A 23,265-nucleotide genomic window follows, 5' to 3' on the forward strand; every position below is an offset into this window, starting at 1 on the left:
TGAATTGTTCTCTACATGTAATTTGTGAATGTGAATATTATTTGCATCGGTTCAAATGTTGATAAACTTTCAAAGTTAGACTTTACTATGTGATTAAATGAAAGTATAATTGTTTTAGGATTCATATATTAAAGTCATATATGAGATGTACAACTAGTAAATGCAGAAAAAGGAGATGTGATTACAGCCTTAAAGAGTAAAGGGTTGGACCCTTAAAACCCTTATTTATACCCGACCCTTTATTGTTTAGAGGGTAGGGTCTCGGTCCACGTTTCTTCCTAAAAGGGTAAAGGGTCCGAGTAGGGTATTAGGTAAAAGGGTCGGGTCTTACCCTTTTGAACAGTCCTATAAGATTGCGCCATACAGCCCTTGAGTTAAAGAAAATGGTTACGGAATTTATAACTTCGATGTCAACCTCTCTCAAAACCCAAGCAAAACCGATTCAACCCAAAATCACGTTTATTCTCATAGAAAGCATATTCCAAATCACGTATTGAAAATTTGGTCTAATGGTAAGAGGCATGCCCTCCGTATATAGAGATGCAGGTTCAATTCTCACTTGGGATGGTTCAAAGGACGTCTAGGTGAAGGGATGAATCAGGACTTTAATCTCAGTTTCGAACCCGACAGGGGGTGAGGGTTTACGGATTCCGTCAGGTTCCCGCGCATCACAGGGGTACGGTCTAACGTAATGGAAAGTATTATCATCATATGGAAATCATTATCACCTTTCCGTTGAATATGAGGATTATCATTTATAACTAGTTATTCTCCTTTATTACACCTCATTATCATTGGCTGAATTTGTGGCTGACTATTGCCAAAAGATTGTATATAGAATAGGCATGTGATATTGTTTTCTCTAGATCATTATCAAATTATGATTGTCATTCTCAATATACCATAATATGGAAAATTATTACGGCGTCAGAGCAGACATAAACAAAAGATTACAGACCAAACCAAAACCCTAAAAGCCACCACCATGGCCAACGACGAAGGAAAAGGAGGTAAAGATGACAAACACCAAAGGGCAGCCTCGGGTACCAAAAGAATCATCACCGAGGCAGCAACTTCCCAGACTCACGTTTTCGTAGAACAAGACCAGCCTCAGGGGCGAATTCAAACAAAGAATAGAAAGGCAAAACTCTGGTGAGCATGTTGAAGATGAGGCCAGTTCGATACCGGGAATGAGCAACGCACAGTATCAACACTTTGTGCATATTTTTAGAAACAAAGATGGCGTAACCAAAGAGAAAAATACACAGGTGGTAAACATGGCAGGCAACATTGACACGGATGCTAAATGGGTAATTGACTCAGGTGCAACCGAGCATATAATCTATGATGATTACTTCTTAAAAACATATCAAAAAGGAACTATGAACCACCTGTCACTATACCGAATGGCATTGTGACGTGCGGGGTAAATACCGAACGCCCTCCCTCACACGTGCAAGTTATTTTTTAACCATTGTCGACGACTTTAGTCAAGCCGTGTGGGTGTTCCTCCTTAGACATAAACATGAAGCAGGCTGTAAATTTTCACAAAATGATACAAACACAATTTGAGAAAAATATTAAAAGGATAAGATGTGATAATCGGGGTGAGTTCACCTCAAATCACATGCTTGACTTTTATGCTAAGGAGGGAATAATTTTGGAAACGACATGTCCATATACACCACAACAAAATGACGTAGTGGAATGAAAATACCGACACTTATTGGAAACGGCACGTGCTTTGCGTTTTAAAGCAAACTTACCACAAAGTTTTGGGGAGAATGTGTCCTAATCGCAACGCACGTTATAAACCGAATGGCATCCGAAGTAATCGATAAGAAAACGCCTTATGAGGTATTGTATAATCAAAAGCCCAATTATGAATATATGATGGTGTATGGTTGCCTTGCCTATTATAGAAGCACTGAAACCAAAGGAGACAAATTCGAAGTAAGAGGGAGACCGGGAATTTTCTTAGGGTATCCACAAGGAACGAAAGGCTACAAAATTTATGACACTCAACATCATAAAATATCATCTCAGAGACACGAAGTTTATGGAAAACATTTTTTCATTTGCCAACAATGAAATAGAAAAAGAAGAAATCTTTATTTTCCCACAAAATGGGATTATTATGAAGAATATGGTAAAGTTGAAATTAAGACCCAACTCAATGATGAAAATATATGTCCCAACAAAGAAAATAATAGTGGATTAGGGTCTAGTATCGAAGATACTGAACAACAAAAGGAAAATTATGGGCCTGATGTTGGTCCAGAAACTACTTAACAACCAGCCCAAACCACGAAAATAAATTTGAAATTCTAGATAAACAAATCAGAGAAGAAGGCCCATCAACTAAAATTGCTTCTGAGACCAATACTAAAAATGCTCCTGTGTCAAGTCAGCAACACATTAATACTGAACATTTTCAGCCAGAATCAGAAGATCCTCCTTAGCCCATTCACCAAAGCATTAACAGTGAACATTTTGGGCCAGAATTAGAACATATAGAGCAGCCCAGAGAGAAATGGTATAGATCACGACTGAGGCAGCTGGATGATTTTGATGTTCGACTCCCACCATCTATAGACCACAAGCAAACCACTCCTAATCAAACCTCCTCAACGGTACATCCTTTAGCACATTTCATATCTTACGAAAAGTTTACTAACCCCATAAAGCTTTTTTTGTTGGCTATTACCTCGTGTAATGAGCCAAAACATTATAAACAGGCTATTCGAGATCCAAGATGGATAGAAGCCATGAAGAATGAAATCCAAGCTCTCGAACAAAATGAGACTTGGGTTTTGAAAGAATTACCAAAAGGTAAACGGGCGATTGACTTAAAATGGGTCTATAAAACCAAATACAAACGAACGGAGAAGCCGAAAGGTACAAGGCTCGCATCGTAGCAAAGGGGTTTACCCAAATGGAAGGGATAGATTTTCACGAGACTTTTGCTCCAGTTGCAAAGTTTGTGACTGTTCGAACTCTTCTTACCGTTGCCGTGAAGCGAGGATGGCACATATACCAACTTGATGTAAACAACGCCTTTTTGCATGGAGACTTGCATGAAGACGTATACATGAAGATACCTGATGGTTTTGGATGATCAGAAGATAACAGAGTTTGTAAGCTAAAGAAATCCATTTATGGCTTTAAACAAGCATCAAGAAATTGGTACCAAAAATCACTAACTCTTTGTTGGGAATTGGTTTCAAGCAAACGGGGGTCGGTCATTCTCTTTTTCTCTTTAAAGATAAAAATATTTTCATTGTTGCATTGATTTATGTTGATGACATCATCATCGTTGGAAATGATTTGAACAAATACAAGAAACCAAGGCTTTCCTTAACAAAAGGTTCAACATTAAGGATCTTGGAATTTTAAAATTCTTTCTTGGGATTGAGGTAGCTAGAACAAAGGAAGGAATGTTGCTAAGTCAACGCAAGTACACACTTGATATTCTTAAGGAAACTGACATGATGGGGTGTCGACCGAGTTCATTTCCAATGGAGCAAAACCTGAAACTAGATAAAGGCGATGAAGAGCCGCGGGTTGGCCCGCACATATATCGTCGAATGGTAGGGAAACTCCTATAATTGCAAGCAACAAGAACCGACATTGCTTATGCGGTCAACGTCTTGAGTCAGTTCGTTAGCGACCTAAGACAAAGTCATATGGACGCTGCCAACCGTGTTCTCCGATATCTTAAGGCAACCCCCAGGACAGGGGATTTTGATCCCTAAAGAAGGTGGAACCAATCTTACTGTATATTATGACTTTGATTGGCTTGGTTGCCCATTCACAAGAAGATCTCGAACTGGATATTTGTTACTTTTGGGAGGAGCGCCCGTTTCATGGCGGTCCAAGAAACAATTTGCGGTCTCACTGACACAAGGTCGAAGACTCACGCAAAAATAAACCAAATACAACTAACTAGATAGCGGTAAGTGGGTGTCTAACACGAGGAGTTTGTGGAATATGTGTTACTAAGTAACTCAACAATTAAACTAATATAAATGTAAATGACGAAAAAGTAATTCTCAAGTTGGTTTTGATTTGATTTTATAAACTAAACGAAAGTTGTAAACAATTGCTTAAGCAAGTATTTCTCTTGGAATTCGGGTTATTACTCAACACTTTTATTAAAGTTCAATGGATAAATCATAATATCTTGATTTTGTGTAAGTGTAATTGTTTGTGATTAATCAAGAACTAAGTACTCGGATTCCTAGAACGCGAGGTCGTTACTTGATAATCAATCAATATAGTCTTAACCCTAATTCCTTCTACTAAATCTCAATTGTCAACAACACCAAGAACGTATAGAATGAAACTAGGTTTAAAACGATATGGACAAATTACAAATAATCAAAAAAACATCATAGTTATACTAACCTCAACAATTAGATAACCAATCCAAATTCAAGAACAATAAACATAAATGTATTGTGAATAACCTTACATCCAAGAGAAACACCAAAGGGTTTAGCCACACATGATTGATTTCATCAATCCAATGTTTAATCCAATTCAATCAAAGATTATGATGTTAATCTTCAATTAGAAACACCCAAAATATTGTTCCAAGGCACCAAAATCACCCACACCAATTGTCTAGTTCGGAACCCCCAAGAATGGAACCCAAAAGTTCTTTAAAACCCATTTTTCGAGTTATAACCGACATCAAAATGCTGAGGCTACAGTAAGCTACGGTGGCTACGGTAAGTTCCGGTAGCCCTGAAGTTCCTACGGTGGAAAGTGTCTGTTTACGGTGGCTTTTTACGGCAGACCCCTAGCGTAGCTTACGGTGGCTACCGTAAGCTACGGTAGACCCTGTTCAAAATTCCATTTTTCTTTATCAATTCTTGGCTGTTGACTTCCCGCATTGACTCTCTTGTTCCTTTTCATCTGAAGATACTCGAGCAACCTTTTCTCCTCATTTGTACATGCATTACATAACATATTGTAGTAATCCAAATCCTTGAATTTATACATAAACACACACGTTTTAACTAAAGTTACGACACTTAAGGGTGGCTCTACAATCCACCCGTCACTCATGGTCATCCGCCGAAGCCGAGTACCAAGCAACGACACATGCTGTTAGTGAAGTTTTGTGGATGGGCTCCTCACCATACTTGGAATGCCTCCTCTTGGACCAACTTCCTTGTTTTGTGACAACCAAGCGGCTCGTCATATTGCTAATAACCCCGTGTTCCATGAACGAACCAAGCACGCCGAGATGGACTGCCACTTTGTTAGAGAACGGGTTGACTCACAAGAGATAGGTCCAATGAAAATCGACACTAAAACACAGATTGCCGACATCCTAACAAAACCGTTGGGAACGGAACAATTTCATACACTACACGACAAATTAGGCATTCGAGATCTTCCGCTCCAATTTGAGAGGGAGTAATGGAAAGTATTATCATCATATGGAAATCATTATCACCTTTCCATGAATATGAGGATTATCATTTATAACTAGTTATTCTCCTTTATCACACCTCATTATTATCGGCTGAATTTGTGGCTTGACTATTGCCAAAAGATTGCATATAGAATAGGCATGTGATATTGTATTCTCTGGATCATTATCAAATTATGATTCATTCTCAATATACCGTAATATGGAAAATTATTATAACGGCAGTTGAGGAGTCAACCTTCGACATATAAAGTTTTGAATTGCTTGTTATTTTCTCATTTACAAAGTTATATAAATACAAGGAGAATGCTAGAGTTTAGGAACTAAAGTACAACTTAACATGGAAACAATCACAATGTGATATTATACTAAAAATATGCACAATTCAAATTTCAAATGTTATGTTTTCTGGCTTGACTTCCCGCTATTGGATATAGGTTCAATATGCCCCCGCAAGATGGACGATATTTGGAGAAGATCAATCTTGGAGAGAGGATGATTGAAGCGGTATTTGAGTAGTGATTTTGTCAAGGCATCTGCTGGTTGGTCATCCCTCGAGATATGAGTGACACGTATGGAGCCACTGCGGACCTGTTCTCGTACAAAATGAAAATCAAGAGCAAGATGTTTCATCCGAGAGTGGAACACGGGATTCGCAGAGTAGTGGGTGGCACTCAAATTGTCATAGTAGATTGTTGGAGTGACATTTGAGTGGTACCCAAGTTCAGATAATAGGGACATTAGCCACTTGACTTCGGTTGTTGTAGATGCAACTGCTCTGAACTCGGCTTCGGTAGAGGAACGAGCAATAGTGGCTTGACGTTTTGAGCTCCATGAGATTGGGTTGGAACCAAGATAGGTGACATAACCTGTTGTGCTTCGGTAAGTGACCTTGTCACCCGCCCAGTCGGCATCGGTGAAGGCATGAAGGTGTAGTGGGGAATCACGGCGTATAAGTAGTCCGTGAGTCATGGTGCCTTGTAAATATCTGAGTAACCGTTTGAGAGCTGCCCAATGTATATTCGTGGGAGACTGCATGAACTGTGATAGTTTTTTGACCGTAAATGCAACGTCGGGACGTGTTAAAGATAGGTATTGTAAGGCTCCAACAAATGCGTGGTAATCGGTCGGTGATGAAAGTAAGGTGCCATCAGTTTTGGTCAGGGGAGTAGAAGTGGACATCGGGGTGGAGGCCGGCTTGCAATCGCTCATGTTAGCTCTTGTGAGGAGGTCATGGATATATTTAGTTTGGGATAGGAAGATGCCATTTGGGTGAGGTATGACCTCAACACCGAGAAAGTAAGAAAGGTCACCTAAATCTTTGAGAGAAAACCGAGAGGCAAGTAAGGATATGAACTTGTTCAGGAGAGATGAATCGGGTCAAGTGATGATAATATCATCGACGTATACGAGAACATATATCGGAGAGGAAGTAGAATGGTTTACAAATAGTGAAGGATCAGAGATGGTTGGTGTGAAACGAACCGAAAGAAGATAAGACATAAGCTCGTCATACCAAGCTCGGGATGCTTGGCGTAGGCCATAAATAGCCTTGTTGAGTTTACATACATGGTTCGGAAGAGAAGAGTCGACAAATCCTGGGGGTTGAGACATGTACACAGCCTCGGTTAGTGTTCCTTGTAGGAAAGCGTTATTGATGTCGAGTTGTCTAAGAAACCATTTTTGACTGGTAGCAAGAGATAGAATAAGGCGAAGGGTGGCAGGTTTGGTTACGGGGCTGAAAGTCTCCACATAGTCTATACCGGGCCTTTGATGAAAACCTTTTGCAACCAAGCGAGCTTTGAGTCGATCAACGGAGCCACCGGGTTTAAATTTTGTTCGAAATACCCATTTGGAACCAACTAGATTTGGAGCAGTTCGGGTGGAACAAGAGACCAGGTATGGTTGTGTTGTAAAGCATCATATTCTTGTTGCATTGCTTTACGCCAAGAAGGTTGTTTTAAAGCTTGAGTGATGTTTGCTGGTTCGGCAATGGGTAAAGGTGTGGCAGTGTATAGAAGTATATTTGGATTATGATATTTGGGATTGGGTTTTGGTTGCCTAACTGACCGTGTAGGAGGTTGATTTTTAGGAGTTGAAGTTTGAGTGCTAATAATAGGAGATGTAGAGGAATTATTAGGTGAAGCGAGAGAATCTGTGAGAATGTGGTCTGATGAGGGGTTATTATTATTATTATTTGTGGTTTGGTTTAAAGGTGGTGTTTGTGATGTGGGAGGTGGTTGTTGTCGTGTGTATTTGGGGGATGTGTGTCATTAGTGGAAGAGGCCAAGGTGGGGCTAGTGGTAGATAGAGTTTGGTTATTTTGTAAGTTTAAAATAGGGAAAGTAATAGGCAGCCATGTATCGGGGTTTGGAGTTGGAGGGGTAGGAGACTTTGTTAGTGATTCATAAGGAAATATATTTTCAACAAAATGAACGTGTCGGGAGGTATAGACATGGTTTGTGAGAGGGTCAAGAAGATGGTATGCACCGTGTGAGGCGGAGTAGCCAACAAAAATGCAAGGTTTTGAATTTGGTTGGAGTTTGTGATGTGTATAGGGTTTTAACCACGGATAAGAAAGACAACCAAAGCTGCGCAATTTGTCATAGTTTGGAGATTTTTGAAAAAGAATAGAAAATGGGGAATTATTGTGAAGAGTAGTGGTAGGTAGACGATTGATAAGGTAGGTGGCAGTTGTAAAAGCAAATGGCCAAAATTTGAGAGGCATTTTGGCATGAGATAAGAGAGTAAGCCCCATTTCCACGAAGTGACGATGCCGTCTTTCTGCATAACCATTATGCTCGGGTGTGTGAGGTGGGGAAGTAAGGTGAGATATGCCACAAGTAGTAAGGTGGGAAGATAGTTTAATGTATTCGCCACCATTATCGGAAAAGAGAGTTTTAATTTTTGAATTAAAATAATTCTCAACAAGAGTTTGGAAACGAATGAAGGTGGCGAGAGAATCTGATTTTCGTTTTAGGGGGTATATCCAAATATATTTGGTGAAATGATCGACAAATATAATGTAGTATTTGAAGCCGTCATAAGATTGAATTGGAGATGACCATACATCCGAAAATAGTATTTGTAAAGGTGCATTAGAGGTAATTGAGGAATTATAAAATGGGAGTTTGTGGCTTTTATTAATGCAACGTGAATTGCAAGAACTTTGACAATTAAAAGTAGAAGAAATAAAAGGAGATAAAAATTGCATGACTTTGGAGTGTGGATGCCTGAGGCGATGGTGCCAAAGGCTTCCTTTATTCGTCTGCAAGTGAAAAACTTGAGGAGATGTCATAGGACGAAGCTCGTAGATCCCATAACTACTTGTTCCCTGAAGGAGAGGGAGGCCTGATTGGCAATCCTTGATAACAAAGTTATTTGAGAAAAACTGAATTAATATGTCGTTATCAGTAGATAAACGCGAAATAGAAATAATGTTGCGAGATATAGATGGGACGCAAAGGACATTATTGAGTTTGAACGGAACATTAGAAAATAAAGAGTAATAGAGCCAACATGAGTAATAGTGAGCGACGAACCATCACCAATGACAAGTTCCTCGGTACCGTCATATGGGGTGTGTAGAGATAAGGCACTGAGGTCGTTTGTGACGTGGTGAGAAGCACCGCTATCGAACATCCAAGGGTTTGAGATTTTGTTTGCTACGGCCGCCATCATATTTTCTTGTGGTTTGATGTTGGAAGTGTGACGGTGTGTAGATAACGTTATTTGTGGATGAGCCTTTTTAAAAGCATAACAATTGGTGAGAGAATGCCCTTTAGCAAAACAAAACTGACATTTGCCCAAGTAATGTTTGTTTGGAGCTACTGCTGTAGGTGTTTGTAGCAAACCAGAAGTGTTGTTATGGGTGGTAGACATGGTATGTTTTGTGGCTTGAGGTTGAATAGTGGGAGATAAGCCGTAAGAAGAAAGTGGTTGTTTTAAGGTTGGAGGGATCAAAGGGAGAGAATTAGGGGATAGGATCGTGGGTGTGGCGTGATACCATATAAAGTTTTGAATTGCTTGTTATTTTCTCATTTACAAAGTTATATAAATACAAGGAGAATGCAAGAGTTTAGGAACTAAATTACAACTTAACATGGAAACAATCACAATGTGATATTATACTAAAAATATGCACAATTCAAATTTCGAATGTTATGTTTTCTGGCTTGACTTCCCGCTATTGGATATAGGTTCAATAGGACATGGTCCCGAAAGAGCAGGTTTACACGTAATGGAGATCCTCTGTCGTTCAAAGTAGTGATGATGATGGTTGATGATGAATTGATGATAATGCGTTGCTGACGAAGATGTGTTACCCAGGTATGATTTCTTTCAAAGCTTGTGCTTTCTAGTTGTTGACGAAGATGCGTTGCCCAGGTATAATTTCTTTCACACACACTAGCTTTGACTCTGCTCTTATATGTGTAGACAAAATATATGTCGTATACCATAAAGTTTTTTTTAGCATTAGGGAAGGGAAATATTATTATTATTATTATTATTATTATTATTATTATTATTATTTTTTGTGTTAATATCAAAGTAAGTTACATCCGATGCTGTTCTACAGTTTTTATGCTATGTTTGCGGTCAAAGTTGTGGCTTGATGTTATTGACTGCTGGAAGTCCTATTTGCTGTGTTCCAACAGATATGTCTATGATGCAGATATCTACATTAGTTGAGTAGTTCAGATTTTGATCCACAATGTCTTCACCATTATTGTTGTTGTTCTATTTATGCCTGCTGCTAGTTGGAGCTATCTGATGGTGTATTGGAGCTGTCTTAATTTAATGCTTATGAATTTGGGGGTATATTGAAATAATAATCATTTAATTACGCAGCTGGAAAATGGTATTGAGACGTGGTAAAATTTTCTAGAGTCAATAAGAGCATCCGCAATGCTAAAACACACACAAATCTCCACCTCAGTATACCACGTTAGACTTCAAATCTCCCTAAAAAACCTACATATTTCCCACAACACCAAACATTCACAAACCTAATTAACATATATTAAAATAATATATACACACACACGCATTATATACTTGCGAAAGGCAGGGGCCACCATTGAGGTCCATACATTGTTTGAAGATTACAAACTTGCACCACAATGGTTAAATTTGGATGGAGTTTGTTAACTTGCTCCACTATGGTTAAGTTTGGATGGAGTTTGTTTGCCCTGTACACATCTTCCAGACTTGGGCTCACAAACCTTCCATTCGAGGTGCTCTAATGTCCACTATTATGCTGATGTGTTATGTAGGACCAACTGGTGATCTGCTTTGTCTCAAATTTTGGTTTCTGTTTGTAATCTCATTTTGAGGGATTTTATAATATGTTGAGATGATATGTTTCTTTACAAGACTAGATATTGTCGCCACTGTCTATAGTTATTCTTAGAGCCGGTTCTAAGGATTCAGGTGCCGTATACGACATGGGTGGACCATAGTGGGGGTGGGGAGGGTTGTGGGCCCCCTAGTTTTGGGCTCATAAGTATGTACAGAACGACACCGGCTCATAACCAGTTTAGAACCGGGTCGGTCTCAAATTTACATTATATATAAAAATTTTCGGAAGAAAGCGTGCAATGAAAATTTATCATAACATTCCGTTATTTTCTTTAAAATCAATACATCTAGCATTTTCCTTTGGCAACCTACGTAGAACAATTCCTTTGACCCATTCAACCTCCCTCAGGATCCTAGTAGAACCGCTTCAACCCCAAATAGTATTTTGGGATGATATTTACAATAATCAAACCTATTTAAATTAGATACATCTCTTCTAAATTTATCTAAATCTTTTATCTAAATGTATTAATTATCTACTACTAAGCCTCGACCAAAAAACAAGCGAAGCATACATATATGTGACCCTAGCTTCTTCCCTTCTAACCTGACTGCAGATTATTTGATCCGGGATGGTTACTTCCAGCCTTCCGTTCTGTCGAGTAGCCACAATAGCATATCGTTTGCTTAGCATTCATGGCAGATGTCCTTGCTTAGAGAACACGAGGAGGCAGTCTACTAACTTCACAAAAAGTTACATCAATGGCTTTAGCGTCCGAAGTTATTATACTAGTATTCCCAAATATGGTTGTTATCGGTGCTGTTTGTTTTTGAAGACAAAAACTGTCTGCAATCTGATTTCATGTCTGCAACTGAAGATGTGGTCTGAAGGTCTGCAATCTGAAAATATAATACTGTTTGATTTATAAACTGGGTATCGTCTCCATAAGCTGAAAATTAGTTACCTATCATACATATCCAGTAGATAGAAGTCATTTAACGTCTGTAGTCTAGTAAAATAGTTGGTGGAGGGCGGTGGACGGTGGTGGTGGCGGACGGTGGGTGGTGGTGGTGATGGACGGTGATGGTGGTGGGTGGTGGACGGTGTTGGTGGTGGATGGTAGGTGGTGGTGGTGGGTGGTGGTGGCGGACGGTGGGTGGTGGTGGTGATGGACGGTGATGGTGGTGGGTGGTCGACGGTGTTGGTGGCAGATGGTGGTGGTGGTGGCGGACGGTGGGTGGTGGTAGTGGACGATGGTTGTGGCTGACGGGCGGGTGGTTGTGGTGGTGCTGGATGGTGGTGGTGGGTGGTGGATAACCTCAGATTCCGTTTTCTTGCATCTTGTAATGATATCCATCTGACTGATAAATAATATTCTTCGGTATATATTCTGACCATATTGCTTGTTCTAACTGATTGTAGTTACTAGGCCGTTACTTCTTCGAAAATGTCTAATCAAAGGATGGTGGTGGGTGGTGGTAGTGGACGGTGGGTGGTGGCAGACGGTGGGTGGTGGTGGACGGTGGTGGTGGCGGCGGCGCATGATGGGTGGTGGTGTTGGACATTGGGTGTTGATAGGATGTTAAGAAGTGTGAAGATGTGTGAAGAAGTTAAACAATAGCTTCTTTTTTAAGACCATAAAAGTAGTTTGCAGATCTTATTTAAAAAAAAAAAAACAGTCTTCAGAAGCTTATGTCTTATGTTTGCGCGCCCGCAGACATAAGCCTCCTGCAAATGTTTTAAGCAAAAACAAACACAAGACATAAGTCACTCTCTTGTTCCTACGAACTAGGAAAGTACGTTAAGATTAATTATCCCGGATTTGATAAGGAGAGTGATGAGGACCTATGTCTGTTCCTATGCATGCCTCGAGTAAAAATACAGGATGTGAAGGTTTGTGTTGGACACAACACTTGGCTGGTCGCCAAAGGTGAAACACATGATCGAGTAAGCTACGAAGGGATAATGATGCTTCCTGAGAACGTTGGCAAGACGAGTAATGCTCAAGTTAACCCTTCCCAAGCTCAAAGACAAACAATTCGTAAAGACTAGCAGCAGCTTCGCTAATTTCATATATAACCTCAGATTCCGTTTTCTTGCATCTTGTAATGATATCCATCTGACTGATAAATAATATTCTTCGGTATATATTCTGACCATATTGCTTGTTCTAACTGATTGTAGTTACTAGGCCGTTACTTCTTCGAAAATGTCTAATCAAAGGATTATGTGATGAGAAGATTGACTCGTTTACAATGTATATGCCATATGGAGGTGAGTACTGCTGATAGCCGCCTACACGCAAGCGTTACATTTGGAATATTTGAGAAGATGGAGTTAACTAGAGAAGGCGTGTGTGTATCCTTAAACATGGTTTGGACTCAAGATAGAGGATGTGGAGTCATATTTTATAGGCGACAATTTGTTCATTAAAGGAAGAACGAACAAAAACAACAAGATGCACTATTATATTACAGTCATACGTCTACCAAAGAGTATTCTTAAGAAGCGTAATATGATCAAGACAGAGATGAAAGATGGAATGTATAAGACAACTCTTCCCTATGTGACTAGGGAGATCAAGATCATCTGAAACCCCATATCACCAACTAATGGCTATGAAGGAAAAATGAATGAATAACTCATCTCATTCATAGTAGTGGATATAAGGGATTTTTTTTTTTTTGATAATTAGTACTTGAAATTCTATGCGTTTTTAGATTTTTACAAGTTCTATGTTTTCCTAAACTTTTCAAATTTTTTATATTTTAATCTTTTTTAAACAACAATACCAACCTCTTGTGATGGGGCACTGCTTTACACACCACATACCTCGGCACGACTAGGCCAAAGGCCCTTTGGTATGGTATTATAAGGAGTTTTCATGTGGTTAGGTCTGCCATGTGTAGAGTAGATCCTGTGAGGTTTCATGCGTTACTATCAAGCTGCTTGTTCAAAATTGAGCTAGAAAATACAAATGTCTAATCTTACCACCAAGATAGATTTTAGGTGTAAAATGTATTTTAACCTGTCAATTCCATGATTTTACTTGCATATATATGTTTCATGTTCTTTTTAAATATTGGCTCTACACGTTTTACTTTCAGTGATTTAACTAGTAATTCGGTGTTTAAACGTTGTTGCTATATTTTTTTTGTAATTGCTATAAAATGAACAATGCTTGTTGGTTTAGTTTGTCAAATCAAGTAAGAAAAACCGAACTCATTTTTTTGTAAAAACAACCTTTTATTTTTGTTGGGTATAATCTTGATGTTTTGGGTCGGTTCTGGTCGAGTACAGGTCACACGTTATCGGATCACGGGTTGAAGTTGTGAATCAGCTGGGTTTAGCAGAATTTAGTTCTCTTATTTATTTGGTTTTATGTATCATGTTTTTATTATTGTATTTGAAGTCAGAGTATTGTAGTTGTTCTACTAGTTTGTAGGGTAAGTTTGTTTAGCCTCTCCTCACATAGCAGGCAGTGGGTAGGTTTATTTTTGTTTTCTATATAATGTAAAACTTTGCAATTAATAAAGTAGAGTTCAAGCAGTAAAAACACAAACCTCTGTGTATGTGAGTTTTATGTGTGTTTATGGGGCCTGAAACCAGCAAATTTTATGAGTATTGAATGTACATGATGTATTTGAGGGAGGTCCAGTTTCAATTCGCAAAAATGTCACCGCTAATCCCTGGATCCATGTCATGTTCAACCTGGCTGTCGATATGGGGATAGATAGCACGGCTATAGTTCGTTTACATCGATGTTGTTTTCAAATTTAGAATGTTACATGTTTTCATTAGACCTTTGTATGATCAATATACATTACACCAGTAGCATCAACTAAGAAACATTTGTTTGTGTTGTGTTTGAGCATGATTTTAAAGACGACATTAGGATTGAACAATAATCGATCATCCCATCGAGAGTGAGGCTGTTGCAAGCTTTGTGGGTTTGATATGTTTTTCTATGACATATTATTATGTAAATTACATTTTTATTATTAATTTCAAAATATACACGTTACTTTTTAGTTGAATATTTACACTCGTCTCTCTTATAATCCATCTCTTCTCGTGTTGCTTCTTTCTCTCTCCTTCACATTATCACCTCATTATCTTTCCCAACACTACCACCAAACACACATCTTCCTCTCCCATCTCCACGTTTCTTCCTCACTAATGCTCAATTTTGTGTTGCCCCTTCTTTTGTTGTTAAATCTTAATTATTCTAATTGGACTCGAAAACCTCAATTTAAACCCAACTAAACCTTATTCAAATGATGAAGTTAAATTTAAGGTTATCATTGTTATATATTTATTTAAAAAATAGGGTCGAGTATGTAATATGGAATATACTTAGTAATTCACCCATGTAAGTCATTTTATTATTACTACTTTTTTTCCTTCAGCTAAAGATTGCATTCAAAGTAATCACTAAGGTTGTGTTTGTTTTTGCTTCAAATGTCTTCATCAGGCTTATGTCTGCGGACGCGTAGACATAAGCCTTTGAAAACGGTTTGTTTTAAAAAAAAAAAATCTTAAAACTCCTATTGTCTTAAGAAATAATCTATTTTCATTTGTCTTCACACATCTTCACAACAAACATATCCTCCTATCCACTCTCTGAACATAATACGATGTTGAAACCCTAACCACACCCACAGCCGCACAGGTCGCCGGCCTGCCGCACCACGTCGCCGGCCTGCCACACCACGTCGCCGGACACCACCGCACTCCACCTGATCTCCGCTCGGTCACCGAACACCCGCATCGATGCCTCTATTTTCGAGGTAAACCCTAATTTCTTCTCATAGGAACATGTATTTGTAAAACAGAAATTTGGTTCCTTTTGCTTATATGATACTTGTGTTCTTTCTATCGAAGATTGAAACTTAGGAAGATTGTTAGGGTTATGGCTGCGTTTTTGGTAATTTTGTTATACTTTCGGTCGGTTTGTTAACTATTCATGTTAAATTTAGGACTGATCAAAGGGTCGGGTCGGTTTGGTAATTTTGTTATACTTTCGGTCGGTTTGTCAATACAAACTTACAAAATGTTTGTTTTATTATTTATTCAATATTATAAAGATATTAGGCTTTAAAACGAGCGAGCCTCAAGTCGAGCCAAACCGGGCTCGGGCTCGACTCGTTTACAGACTGAACCGGCTTGGATTGTTACAAACAAGCTGATTTTGAACAGCCTCTTTTCAAATGAGCTGCAAGATTTTCAATCAACCATATTTAGGTAGATGGAGTTGGAGCTGCAATTGAGTCGGTAACTGTTTTCATCATTCTACAAACCAACCCATCTAGACACAGTTTGGTTTAATCAAGCAGACCAAACACCAAACTGATAAAAAGCTTGGTTCTACTGAATTGACTGTTTTGACCAAAATATATCATACATCAAAACTCCCATAGCAGATTGTGAACTAAAAAAACACCTTAAAGTCATAATAAACCACAGTATAAAGTCATAATGGTAAAAAATTATTCATTAAAACAACATGCAACTTGTAGATAACCGATTATAAATTTATAATTAATAAAAGATGAATTAATAATTTATTGATTAATAAGAACTTACGTTTATGAAGAGTCTTTGAAATTGAATTGATGGTAGATGAAGAATAGTTCTGCAGAATGTTGATGAGATGATGATTGATATTATGGATGGTAGGAGTATTTATAAAGATTGATGCTAACATATTTGATTTTGAATTCAATTAGGTTTAGGATTTGTTTAACTTGCTCACCCCTAGTTAAATTGGTTAATGGGTAGACATGGCAGTTTGTTAATGGTATTGAAACGACATAGTTCTATACTTTTATTAATTGTAAGTTTTATTATTCTTTTATTTACGAGCCTAGTTCTATAAACTAGGTTATTATTTTTAGCATTAAAGAATCATTATTTGTGATTTAATTCTAGATGGAAAATAATGATGGTCGCAACAATGGACGGATGAGGCTATCAGATGCATGTTAGTTACATGTCTTGAAGAAATAGGGAAAGTAGGTAGAAATGGACAAAGCTTGCGTAGAGAGTCTTGGGTTAGGCTAGGAAAGAAACTTAAGGAAGAGTTTGACATGGATTTGTCTCAAAAGCAGCTTAGAAATGCTTTTGATACTTTGAAAGCAAAATATGTAGGATGGTGTTATTTGAGAAACAAGACTGGAAATCTCTACAATCCACAAACAAACATGTTCACTTAAACGCCTCAAGAATGGGAAGATTTTAAGAAGGTGTGTTTTTTTAGAACTTCAATATCTTGTCATGTATTAATAAGAATAATGAGAATAGAAAACTATTTATTTTAGTTCCTATTAATTTGGTGCAGGGTCACCCAAGGGCGATGTCATTGAAAAGGCGACCATTGCCTCATCATGACCTTTTCATAGCTGTGTTTGAAGGCCTTAGCGAAAATGGCAGTAATCAATGGGCATCTACACAAGTCCAAACACTTCAGATAGAAGCTACTAGTGTTCATTTAGAAGATGATGACGGGGACTCTCATGAAAAAAGTTATCAAGATGAAGATCCGACCAGTAATGAGGGACCTAGTGTTCGACCCAATAATAAGGCTAAACCCTCTAATGATTCAGAAGTTAGGCCCAAGAAAAAGGCTAAAACCTCCATTACCCTAGATGACTTGGCTAGTGATATGCATGATGCACTTAAGTATATGGCGAAAACCATGGAAGGACCATCGGTAGATGAATGTTATGAGAAGTTAAAACTAGTTGGGTTAGATCCTATAGATCCCTTGTTTTTGGCAGCATTTAATATTTTTGGTCAGTCAACACAAATGAGACAAGCATGGATGACATTGCCATCGAACCCTGAGGTGTTGAAAGAGTGGATTAAGATTACAGGGATGACATTCGGGATGTTCAAGTAGGAATGGATATGAGTATGTGTTTTGTGTGTTTGGTGTAATTTGAACCATTATGTGTTTTGTGTGTTTGGTGTAATTTGAACCATTATGTGTTTTGTGTGTTGGCTGTATTTGGATGACATTGGCATCGGACCATCATGTGTTTTGTGTTCTAAACAATTATGTAATTTAAACTATTATGTGTTTTATATTTGGCTATTTTCGACAAAAGTTTTTTGGCAACAAATAGGGTAGTTTTTGAGCTTTTTTATTGCTTGTTATTGACAGGTTTCTCATGGATTATAATCAAAAGTTGGTGCTCCTCATTGTGATGTTCTTGTTTCTTCGATACTTTTGGCCGAGACGTCTTAAAAGAAAAAGAGATAACACTTCGGTTATGTCCGGACACCATTTTACTTTAGAGTTGTTGCAAGGGAATGATACACAATGCATTGAACTCTTACGCATGTCGCGTGATTCATTTGTTCGACTTTGCACGCATTTTAGACAAAAAGGTTGGTTAAAAGATAGTTGACATGTATCCCTTGAAGAAAAAATGGCTATGTTTTTTATGATGCTTGGTCACAATCAACGTTTTTCAGTTGTTAAGCGTAGATTTCAACACTCGAAACAAACAATTCATAAGTATTTTCATGAAGTATTGTCAAGAATGATGGAGTTTGCTAGAGAGGTTATAGTACCAACATCTTTTAATCCTAATCGAAATATTCCGGGTCATCATATGAGATTACGACAAGATTTTAAGGTACATTACACAATTACTTTGGTGATTTCTTTCCACGTATATTATTGACTATTAAATTCTACGTAGGGAGAAATTGGTGCACTTGATGGAACTTTGATACATGCTATTGTCCCTATTGAGAAACAACATTTATATAAAGGAAGAGGAAAAGGCGATTGTTATCAAAATGTTTTGGCCATATGTGACTTCAACATGATATTTACGTTTCTCGTGATCAGATGGGAAGGAGTGGCACATGATTCTAGAATATTGTCCGAATCTTTAACAAACACAAATGCACCATTTCCATTTGCTCCCCCGGGTATATATTTATGATTTTAACTTTATTATCTATATTATGTATTTCGAAGATTGAATTGTGTTTTTTAGATAAATATTATCTATGTGATGCTGCGTATGCACACACTCGAGGATTTATGGCACCATATAGAAATATGAGGTATTGTCTAGGAGATTTCCGTCGAAGGCGTGCATTAACCGACAAAGAAAAATTCAACCATGCACATGCAAAGCTTAGAAATGTTATTGAACGTGCTTTTGGTGTGTTAAAGGCACGTTTTCCAATATTAAAGAAAATGGCTCCCTTTTCGTTGATTACACATTGAAATATTACGATTGCATGTTTTGCGCTTCACAATTTAATACGGAAAGAGGGTTTAAGCGATGAGCTTTTTGATGAATATGATCACCTAAATGTACCCCTTCAAGATGGAGATGAACATGTACAAGATGGTGGTGAAAATAGAGAAGAAGAAGTACCGCGTCATGGAAGTTCAGCGGACCGTGAATTCATGAGTCAACTTCTAGAACAAATAGCACAAGACTTAATGAAAATAACGTACTTTGAGTTTATTTTGCTTTTTTTTTTGGTTATTGATACTTGGTGCTATTATGGTATTTTTGTATGACTTGAATGTTTAATGGCCTCTATCTATTATGGTATTTTTGTATGACTTGAATGTTAAATGACTAGAATATTACAGATTTCGAATGTTAAATCATTTCAGCTTATGCAAACGATATCCAGTTTATAAAACAAACAGTATTATCTTTTCAGATTGTAGACATTTAGACCACATCTTCAGTCGCATACATGAAATCAGATTGCAGACAGTTTTTGTCTTAAAAAACAAACAGCACCTAACAAGTATTGATATTCGGCGTTGCAGCAGAGTGGGTTAAATCCGTTACATGTTTGAAAGCTACCATCCACTGTAGCATATACACGATGGTAACTCGGTCGGTATTGGTTTGATTTGTTATGGTAGATGTTTTGTGGCCAAAATTTTATTAACAAAGTTGTGGTCAAGAAAATGAAAATGTGAGTTGAAATGGCAAAGTTTCATCACCAAAGTTCATGGGCCAAAAAATAAATATATAAAACTAAAATTGAAAGAACAAAAAAATATATGTATATTGACGTGAGGTTGAAGACTCACTCAAAGATAAACCAATTACAACTAAATAAATAGCGGTAAGTGGGTATCGAACACGAGGAGTTTGTGGAAAATGTGTTAATAAGTAGCTTAACGATTAAACTAATATAAATGTAAATGACACAAAGTAATTTCCAAGTTGGTTTTGATTTGATTTTGTATTTAAAATAAACTAACGTGAAAGTTGTAAACGAATAATTAAGCAAGCATTCCTCTCGGGGTTCAGGTTATTACTCAACACTCTTGTTAACATTCAATGGATAAACCGTAATATCTCGGTTTTGTGTCCATGCAATTGTTTGTGATTAATCAAGAACTAAGTACTCGGGTTCCTAAAATGCGAGGCTGTTACTCAATAATCAATCAATACGATTATCCCTAATTCCTTCCACTAAGTCTTGATTGTCAACGACACCAAGAACGCATGGCTCAAAACTAGGTATAAAAAATATGGACAAACTACAAACAATCACAAAAACATCATGATTATACCAACCTAAACATTTAGATAATCAATCCAAGTTCAAGAACAACTAACATAAGTGTTTTGTAAATAACCTTACATCCCGAGAGGAATACCATAGAACTAGCCACTCATGGCTCGAGATATCATCCTTGCATCAAGTATCTTGCTTATAACAATCCCCAACATAAACAAATGAATAGCAACACCCAAAATAATGTTTTTTTTCTCCAAAAGTCGTCTCCAAGTGAAAGGTAGGTGAAAAGGCAACCAAAAACGGACTAATAAGAAGACATGCAAGTGGTCCTACGCCCCAGATCGTGGGCCACGGTCCACCCCACGGTCCACCTTTTTGTCCACGGTACGGTGGACTCTGGACGTTTTGTTCCACTTGGACCGTTGTCCACGGTCTAGACCGTGGGCCAGGGGGGAGTCCATTTCCAGCTTCTTGTTTTCTTCATAATTCTCTTGTTCCAACTCCGATTTCTTCACCGTTTTTAGCCGTGTTCTCGTAACATCATTCTCTATCTCCTCAAACCTGCAATTACGCGAATAACCGTAGTCAATTAATTATACGAAATTAACTTAATCCGCAAGTATATTTAGATCTTTTAATTCACTTAGTTGCTTCCCTACGGGTTGCTCGTCACATCCCCACACTTAACCGTTGCTTGTCCCCAAGCAACACTTCAAACCACAAATCAATTTCAAAACACAACCACCAAACAAACCACAAGCCCGGCGCAGTCAAGGTCCCCAATCATTAAACCTGTGACTCATTAACCCTCTTATCAGTGATCATTCCGTATATTTCACTAATACTCAATTCTCCTCACATACGCTTGTACCACCATCAAATATCCACCTATTCATGCTTTAACACAAATGCAAATCAAAATGTCTTAAAATGGGTTATAATGGGGCTAGGTGCAAAGGTATGGAATGTGAATATTGAAAGTGGCTCAAGTGATCCGACCCGGCTTGTTACATCAAAACTAAAATAAACAATAAAACACACTACTATATACACAACTGTTTTGGTCAAAAATTAACACAATGATTTCGTAACCAAATTAGTAATCGGGACTAGGTGCTTATATGAAATGAACGTAAAAGTACTTAAACACAAGGATTTGTAATGAGGAAAAAACCCGTTATCCTTAGGATAACAAGCAAAAAGCCCCGGGCGGTGAAAACTATCACCACCGGTTTATTAATAACAAAGGTGATTACAATTGTGGAGCTCAAACTTGATCGTGATTATAAAGAAAGTGAGTACTAATAAGTTCTCGAGTGCTAGAGTGTGTGTTTGATCATTTGTTTAGAGCTCTATTTATAATAAACAAAGTCTAACAATATGCCCTATATTTAAGGAAACTTTAGAAAGAGTCCAATTAGCCGTTAATCCTTCTAATCAGCACGTTTCCTTAGTTGCCACGCTCCAATAACAGTAAGTGCGAGTTCTTAGGAGATCAAGCAACGGACTTTGACCTGGTAATCATGGAAGGTAGCAAACATCGCGTTAGTTATATAATGTAATTAGGATGCCAATTACCTTAGAGGATACTGCATCCTGGATTCGTCCTGAGTATAATCTTTGCTGAGGATACTGAAAATCCGTGCCCTAACAATTGTCCCCAAATTTTAACACCTGTAGATAGGCATTACAGCTGTAAAATTTTTGAATTTTGAATTTCAAATCTTTGCATGTGTGGTAGATTGTTGATACACGTGTCAATCATCCGTTCTTTGGGTAAACCCTAGGCCGGCTTTATAATTACTTGGATAAATAATATTTCCATCCATCTTCTTCCATTATTCAGGTAACTTTTCTTTATTCTCTCTTCTCAAATCATGAGTCCGAAGCTTCATCCTTCCGGTATTAAGGATTTTGTATCGCAAAATCTCCTTGCTAGTCCAACGAGTGAGATATGCATTTTTGGCAATACTGATATCGCGAATCTTCGGTCTCGGGGTTTTTTTCCCGCTGAAACTCTTTTCAGACCATTTGACGCCGCCCTTTCTTCCGATTGTGTTTTAAAAACCTGGATCTGTTTTCCGTTTTTGCCGTTTAAAATCGGTTTTTCCTATCCATTTCCTGCCTTTACCACCGAGTTCTTTTCAAAAACTGGTCTCAGTTATGCCCAAACTATGCCCATGGTTTGGAGGACTTTGTTTGTTTTGGAGAGACTAATTGCTGACCATGCCCTAGATCTTACCCTATCGAAGCTTGCTTCTGTATATGACCTTCGCAGCCATGGGTCTTCAAGATATCTTCTCAAAATTAAATCTGGTCGATCTCCATTGGTTCTGAAAAATACCCAGAATAACGACCAGTGGAAGAGACAATATTTCTTTGTTATGAGAGATTCTCTCCCACAGCCTGATACTCTTCCTTATCTCTGGGTTTCCAAAAGCAGGATACTGTATCTTGAATATATATCGATATATTTTGTGACTGATGTGTTTTCTTTTGTTTCTGCAGCTTTGAAGTTCTTTGAGATTGCTCCTCCTACCAGAGAAACCGAATATAAGCTTGCCTCTTTCTTTGTCATTGACGAGGAAGAGAGGACGTTTCATTTCCAGTCGAGCTTTCAAGATCCGTCTCCGTCCGTGAGCTCCGTTATGTCTGGTAAGAAATATTCGAGATTTTATAAGAATTTTTAAGGATCAGAGATACTAACCTGTGTATTTGTAGGCAAGTCTGCTTTTGCTTTTTCTCTTGAAGATATTGACAGCATGGTATCCACCCGAAGCACTATCAAGAAGGAACATGTCCCCAGCTCTATCCCTCAACCTGAAGGCAACCGCGCAAAGGGCTCTAAGAAGCGAAAGAGTCAAGAGACCAGTGAATCCATTCCCGTGCACGATTTTGATTTCCACAATGCTATGAACAAGACTCAGCAGGTATCTTTTTAATTTGTCGTGATTTCTTATATCTTGAGGATAATTTATATTGAGGATCCTTTATCCTTGCA

The sequence above is a fragment of the Bidens hawaiensis genome, unplaced genomic scaffold, assembly GCF_021521415.1.
Source record: "Bidens hawaiensis isolate Kalapana, Puna unplaced genomic scaffold, B.hawaiensis_p1.1 tig00026376_1, whole genome shotgun sequence".
NCBI classification, from domain to species: Eukaryota; Viridiplantae; Streptophyta; class Magnoliopsida; order Asterales; family Asteraceae; genus Bidens; species Bidens hawaiensis.